General features: G+C 37.3%; 1 long non-coding RNA gene across 1 annotated transcript; it reads right to left on the reverse strand.

Annotated features, from left to right (window-relative positions):
• Nucleotides 1-4470: 4470 nt before the first annotated feature.
• LOC133816212 (uncharacterized) lies at nt 4471-5685 on the reverse strand. The gene is made up of 3 exons (XR_009885079.1): nt 5567-5685; nt 5263-5420; nt 4471-4633 (listed from the first exon to the last, which is right to left on the reverse strand). It is a non-coding gene; the product is annotated as an uncharacterized LOC133816212 (long non-coding RNA).
• Nucleotides 5686-5974: the final 289 nt, after the last annotated feature.

The raw sequence follows: 5974 nt of genomic DNA on the forward strand, positions 1-5974 counted from the left end.
TTGCCCACCACCCTCATAAAATCCAGGATGGATGTAATCATAGCCATCCACTGTTCCGCCTTAAGTGGATTTGCAATACCCTAAAAACCCAGAGGATATTGTTTCCTGAACCATTCATACACTAACTCCCAACGGTTCTCTAATTCTGTCTATTGTTGTACGACCAGTACTGGAATAGTAAATGGGACCCCTGATATAGCGTTCTCAGCCGAAACCCGCTGTTACCTCAACTGGAAAATCTCTTCTTCCTGTCTCTGCAATCTAGCTTGCATATCTACAAGCATCTGTTGCTAGTTATTAGGAACTGTTGGAGGGTTCTGACCCTAGTCATTACTTCCGACCTGATTCTCAGCGCTGACTGGCTCATTAGATTGCCTTGGAAGCATACTTCCAAGTCTATCTGCAATCAATGACTCGACATATCACAAAGTAATAGCAATATCCCATACCAACCCACGGTTCAAAAACCGATCAAATAAGCACCCACATGCATTGGCAATGCTAATAAGCATCCCAGTAATTCACACATAACAATCATGCTAATAAGCAGAGGAATTCATGATCATATTTGAACAAGATGCTAATAAGCACATTCTTGGCATGCATACACATAATATAATGCTATTAAACATTTACAATACTCAAGAGCAAAAAGAATGCTAATAAGCATTTTCCAGCATGCATAGACATTTAACAATGCTAATAAGCATTTTTATTTAACATGTAATGGTGCTGATATGCATTCCTTTCAAATGCGCACATACAACAGCGCTAATAAGCGTTTCTGACATTCAACAACAATAATGATGCTGATAAGAAATCCAACAATATTTACAAATGTCTATCATGCTAATAAGCACATCCTCAACCTACATACAGCAGTCAAGGGCCAGGCCCTATCAAAATATCTCATAATTCTATTTAAGCTAGCAAGTAAGGCATATATAATTCATTCAAACAAATATACACATAACTATATTAATAGTTACCCAACCCAGAGTCGAGCTTGTCTTTAGCAGTGAATGTACAGGCCCAGTCTAACATCAGGAACCCTTAAACCTCGGCAGCTCTGATATGAAGTTGTAACACCCCACTAATTAGGGTCCCTTACCAAGTGTGTTTAAAAATCAGTGCTGGACTTGCTAAACAAGTAATTTGGACTAAACAAGTGATTAAGCCACTAAGGGTTTAGGTATTAAAATTTTTGGTCAAGTCATAAACATTTTCATTAATAAAAAACTTTGTTCTTTACACAGGATCCCAAAAACACAAGTTTAAAAGTTGGTTACACCACCAAAGTTACATAATAAGCCGACCTAAGCGACAAAAGTTAAGTTCAACCCTAGCTTCCTTGAGTGTCTTGGCTGTGGCGGTCGAGCAGACTGCATATGTACATGTCATTGTTATCGCTCTCCAACTCATGGCTGGCCAAGCTTCTCCTTACCTTTACCTGCACCACGAAGCACTTGTGAGCCAAAAGACTCGGCAAGAAAATCTATTCAACAATTCACGGGGTAATATATCAGACTAACAATAATAACTAAATCTAGCATAACCATTATACAAATCAACAACCATAGAGTTGCACAAGTTCGTGTTGCACTCCCTTTCAATTTGCTTGGCATCCGTGCCAACCAGGAACTTGGTGCACCCCTAAGATGGCCCAGCCATGGTGGCCTACACTCCACGTGCGTAATGCCAATCTCAGCTCATAAGCCGAGTCTTATAGGTCCTCGACTTATAAGTCAAGCCTCACATGCCTTCGACTTATAAGTCAAAGCTTAAAAACCCTTGACTTATAAGCCGAGCTTCGAAGACCCTCAACTTATAAGTCGAGTCACTCAATCATATATGCCCTCGACTAATAAGTCGATCTCTACATAGATATCACAACAATTCCCTGGTTTATAAACCGAGCTCCTTAGTCATAGCAGATAATCACATATTTCATTTATCATGCATTTATACATATACAATGTATTATAAAACATTTAATCAAACATACATAGGCATAATCATAATCATGCACATTCATAGGCCTAACGCCCAAATCAAGATTATAGTCAGCAGTTGGGCCGAGCCCCAATCATGTACATCGTATTCTGGGTGCAGTTTTCGTAGCTTTGGTCCAAGTGCAAGCTACCAATGAATGACTCTTGAGTATGATCCCTGGTCCGAGCCCTTAGCCTTGACCTAGTCACAACCATGATAAAGAATTCCATCAACAACGAGTGAATAAAGTCTTTTAGACCGAGTCCTAGCCTCTGGCACATCAAATTCCATCAGACACGGTAGTAGAATCATTCCCGAGCTCATAAGGTTGAGTTCCCACACTCAAAACCTTCTCGGGGGCCAAAAATCTCTTAAGAGCCACAACCCCATACTCTAGTGTCGCGGTCCGCCTCAATTAGAGGCTCAGCCTGTCCAAACACCAGACACGCGCTGCGGCCCATCCAAAGAGGCACCGCGGCGTGCCCTCGCTACAGAGCCCTCCTTGGCTCCCTTTTGTTCTAGAGGGTCGCGACACACCAAGCACAGGGCCGCGACCTAACCCCTTCGAACCCAGAATTTTGGGTTTTTCCCTTAGCCGAACCCAACTAAAAAAAATCCAATCCCACTAAAATCTTTAATTCACTCCCCATAATCAGTATAACTCCTTTCCAACAACAAAACCTAACTAATTACTTGGTTAAAACTCATCAAAAATCCAAAATTTACCCTCAAAACTCTAAAACATGCACACACCAAAGCTCGCAACAAAATCTCAGAAACATCATGAAGAAATTAGAAATTAAACCCTTACCTTTGAGATGATAACACCCTTGAGCTAATCCCCAAGTTTCCCAAGCTCAACCCTTCAGTTTCCTAAGTTTTGCCCTTCAATTTTCTCAAGATTCTCAAACCACCAAGAAGAGGGAGAGAGAGAGTTACGGGAGAGAGACAATAACTCTGTTTTAGTTACCCCTCAGCTAAAGAAACCTCTAGTTAATCTCTAATTAGGCACAAATGACCTAAATGCCCCTAGGCCAATTCAAACTCTCCAAAGTCCTCCAAGGGAAATCACCTCAATTTCCACTTCAAGTGACTCCCTGAGTGTTCCTCTACATCCCCAACTATCTCAAAATAATAATAATTTAATCTCCCATTACCCGATAAATCCTAGCAATTTACTAAATTACTAAAATACCCCTCAGCTTGCCCCGAGCTGAGTATTTTACCCTTGTTGTGGCTTTTCTGTTAACTTGCTCACCAGGATCACCTCGTGTCGAATAACCCAAATATATCCACATAATAATGTGGTCTCAATCACACAGGTTCAAATGTACAATTATACCCTCAGCGGGTTAAATTACTAAAATGCCTTTCTTATAAGAAATGGCCCACATACATATATTTAACATTTCTAACATGCAAGCATAATTATATTATAATATAATTCACATAATATCATGCACATACTATATTAACACATAATTAAAACAATTATTACCTTTCGGCCCCCTATTCTAAGCACTAAGCCATATTAGGGAATTTGGGATATTACAACCATGAAGTTGATCCAGAACAGACTAGAAAGAGAAAAGGTGGGTCAAGGCTAGTAAAAATAAAAAAGAGGAAAAAGAAAAAGAAATACTGTAGGAGGAATGATGGTGGCTCAAAGTGAGATTCATCACCATGGAGGACTCAAGAACATCTTCGGGAGTACGCTCCTCCATGGCCCTCAAATCTTTTACATTGGCTCTGTACGCGTGGCCCACCATATGACTCGCCATCTCGTCTACAGTCCCTTGAAACGATTCGGGGATCCGTTTTAGCTCTAGTGGCTTTACCGGGATCTGGACAGTTGGGACCTAAGTAGAGGGAGCTTCGCCTAGAATCATCACTACAAGAAAAAATGCTTTTAATAACACCGAAAATGTGTTATCAAAACATACGATAACACTTTCTGATGTGTTAAGACCGACTATGTTATCGTAGGTCAGGGTACTTTACATAACACTTTATCAGTGTTATACAGATGTGTTATTTTATTGTCAACGATAACACAATTTCTGTGTTATTTTAATATATAGATAAGTGTTGAATTATGTTATTTATAGTTGATTATATAACACTTTTTTTGTGTTATACTACACTTTAGTATAACACGTTTTTTGTGTTATGCTACACTTTAGTATAACACTTTTTTTGTGTTATACTATACTTTAGTATAACACAATTTTTGTGTTATACTAAACTTTAGTATAACACATTATATTAGCTTAGAGAAACATAATCTTTTTTTACTTACACAAAACTAGGAAAACAAATATGAAAGTTGAAGCCAAATAAGGTAACATAAATAGATTTTTATTAATTACTCAAATGTAATTACAATATTTAGTCTACTAGTCTAGGCTTAAGAAATCATATTACAACATAATTTATGCCCAATTCAGATTACTTTATCACTAAATACAAAACAATGTATACAAAAATTAGTGAAATACATTCTTCCATTCTTTGCATCAATATCTCGATGGCTTTGCAGTTTCTTTGAAAGTGTTATGCTTCAAAAACAGGTCAGTAAATGCCACCCTCAAGTTCTTAACCTCTCTATCTAATTCACTTGGTGTCCTTTGCCTGCAAGATCCTAGAAAATGGAGTAGGATCCACTAAAAACTGAGATAAGTCTACAGATCAGTGTTTGAAGTATCATACAAAAATAAAAATGTAAAACCCACATAGCTCTTACCATTTTCTGAAAGTTTTTTCAAGACTACAGTATGTATTCCATCTATTAGATACCACAAATTGTCAACAGCAGCAACTAAATTACTTGTAACTAAACTATACTAAATTTCTATGACTAGAATGATAGTAAATGTAGAAGCAAATATTACATCCTTATGTTAATAAAACAGATCTAATGATCCACAGCACAAAAACCAATTGTTATCTTAAAAAATAAAAACCAATTGCTATCCACAACTTAAAATACAACAAAAAAAATTTAGTCTCATAAGAAAAAGCATTCACTGCCCAAAATAGAGGCAGAGATTAGCTAACTTGTGTATATTTCAAAGCATCTATTCAAACCAATCACGTCACAAGGCATATGGAATAAACACCACAAGGCAAAACCAGAAAACTAAAAATAACTAGGAAGAAGCGAATATGGAATAAACACCACAAGGCAAAACCAGAAAACTGCAAGATCTCAAATAAAGATGCATAAACGCGATAGGCGATCCTAACAGACGAACAAGAAAAGAAGCTCACCATCTCAAAGCCATCTTAATAGGTGTTGTGAGACAAGACGTAAACACATCTGCAGGAAATTCAGCACTTTGTGGAAGAGTCTCATGTGTTTCACAAGCTCCAAGTAGAATGCAATCCCTTGTGGATCTAGAGGAGCTAGAAGCAACCCAATCATGAAGCTGCCAAACCATCAAATCAAGTCACTATATTTACAAATATATTTATATATAAATATCTGAATTACAGATAATGAATTCATGTCACGTAGCACCTTAATTATCAATACATATATCAATTCATTATATGTTTTGAGTTAAAGCTTTACCTCAATAAAAGCATTCACAATATTCCCCCAACCGCAGAGCAATCAAAAACATATATGGAGGGTGTCTTCAACCAAGAATCAAGGTCACTGATTGGCAAAGGGATATACTATGTATAACTCTGCAGTGTCAATAACATTGGTGAGAAACCAAGCAAGACTCTAGTGATTGACCTTAAATTAAAGAGTCATAAAAGAGTTTCAAAGAAATAGAAGACCTTATTGAAAGCCCAAATTTCACCACTAATGTTTCAATGCTAATTAAATAGAAATTTACAAAGGAACAATGCTGCATAAATATCCAGTTTTGCCATTTAGTTCAAATATTGTTAGATATTAGATGTTTCATGACATCCATATATGTGATAATCAGGAAAACCCCACTCTGAACTTTGTCACAGTTGTCTCAAA

Source organism: Humulus lupulus, chromosome 2, assembly GCF_963169125.1.
Source record: "Humulus lupulus chromosome 2, drHumLupu1.1, whole genome shotgun sequence".
Lineage (NCBI taxonomy): Eukaryota > Viridiplantae > Streptophyta > Magnoliopsida > Rosales > Cannabaceae > Humulus > Humulus lupulus.